The sequence below is a fragment of the Limulus polyphemus genome, unplaced genomic scaffold (assembly GCF_000517525.1).
Source record: "Limulus polyphemus unplaced genomic scaffold, Limulus_polyphemus-2.1.2 Scaffold8059, whole genome shotgun sequence".
NCBI lineage: Eukaryota > Metazoa > Arthropoda > Merostomata > Xiphosura > Limulidae > Limulus > Limulus polyphemus.
The window spans coordinates 1-2114 of record NW_013673669.1 but is presented as its reverse complement, the minus strand read 5'-3'; positions in this window follow the sequence as shown (position 1 = coordinate 2114).

Here is a 2114-nt window from a genome sequence, read left to right as displayed (position 1 = left end):
TCTAACAGTCACTCTTTAACTAAACATGCTGTCTTCTCTAACAGTCACTGTTTAACTAAATATGCTGTCTTCTCTAACAGTTACTGTTTAACTAAATATGCTGTCTTCTCTAACAGTCACTCTTTAACTAAACATGCTGTCTTCTCTAACAGTCACTGTTTAACTAAACATGCTGTCTTCTCTAATAGTCACTGTTTAACTAAACATGCTGTCTTCTCTAACAGTCACTGTTTAACTAAACATGCTGTCTTCTCTAACAGTCAATGTTTAACTAAACATGCTGTCTTCTCTAACAGTCACTCTTTAACTAAACATGCTGTCTTCTCTAACAGTTACTGTTTAACTAAACATGCTGTCTTCTCTAACAGTCAATGTTTAACTAAACATGCTGTCTTCTCTAACAGTTACTGTTTAACTAAACATGGTGTCTTCTCTAACAGTCACTCTTTAACTAAACATGCTGTCTTCTCTAACAGTTACTGTTTAACTAAACATGTTATCTTCTCTAACAGTCACTCTTTAACTAAACATGTTGTCTTCTCTAACAGTCACTGTTTAACTATACATGCTGTCTTCTCTAATAGTCACTGTTTAACTATACATGCTGTCTTCTCTAAAAGTCACTGTTTAACTAAACATGCTGTCTTCTCTAACAGTTACTATTTAACTAAACATGCTGTCTTCTCTAACAGTCACTCTTTAACTAAACATGCTGTTTTCTCGAACAGTCACTCTTTAACTAAACATGCTGTCTTCTCTAACAGTTACTATTTAACTAAACATGCTGTCTTCTCTAACAGTCACTCTTTAACTAAACATGCTGTTTTCTCGAACAGTCACTCTTTAACTAAACATGCTGTCTTCTCTAACAGTTACTATTTAACTAAACACGCTGTCTTCTCTAACAGTCACTGTTTAACTAAACATGCTGTCTTCTCTAACAGTCACTGTTTAACTTAACATGCTGTCTTCTCTAGCAGTCACTGTTTAACTAAACACGCTGTCTTCTCTAACAGTCACTCTTTAACTAAACATGCTGTCTTCTCTAACAGTCACTCTTTAACTAAACATGCTGTCTTCTCTAACAGTCACTCTTTAACTAAACATGGTGTCTTCTCTAACAGTCACTCTTTAACTAAACATGTTATCTTCTCTACCAGTCACCGTTTAACTAAACATGTTATCTTCTCTAACAGTCACTGTTTAACTAAACATGTTATCTTCTCTAACAGTCACTCTTTAACTAAACATGCTGTCTTCTCTAACAGTCACTGTTTAACTAAACATGCTGTCTTCTCTAACAGTCACTCTTTAACTAAACACGCTGTCTTCTCTAAGAGTCACTCTTTAACTAAACATGCTGTCTTCTCTAACAGTCACTGTTTAACTAAACATGTTGTCTTCTCTAACAGTCACTGTTGAACTAAACATGCTGTCTTCTCTAACAGTCACTGTTGAACTAAACATGCTGTCTTCTCTAACAGTCACTGTTGAACTAAACATGCTGTCTTTAAACAACTGTTATAAGTTTTTTCCTTCCTTTAAACAGTTGTTACACGTGTCTTCTCCTTTATTTAAACAGCTACTACACGTATCTTCTCTTTCCTTTAAACAGCTGCTACACGTGTATTCGCTTTCCTCTAAACGGTTATTACACGTATCTTCTCTTTACTTTAAACAGCTGCTACACGTGTATTCGCTTTCCTTTAAACAGCTGTTACACGTATCTTCTCTTTACTTTAAACAGCTGCTACACGTGTATTCGCTTTCCTCTAAACGGTTATTACACGTGTCTTCTCCTTTCTTTAAACGTATTGTTTCTTGTGGTTTAGCCCTTCTTTTGAACGGGTTTTATCGTTATATGCCTCTGTTGTAACTACAAATTTCAGTATCACACACACAAATCTATTTATATATTGACTTTACAAATACGTCACTAAAATACTGAAGACAAGCCGTTTATAAGTTTATTAATACATTTTTATTAGTGACATTGATTTATGCAGTTTGTTCTATTGTGTCTTTAAACATATCAATATCAGTTCAACAGTAACTGTTAGAGAAGACAGCATGTTTAGTTAAACAGTGACTGCTAGAGAAGACAGCATGTTTAG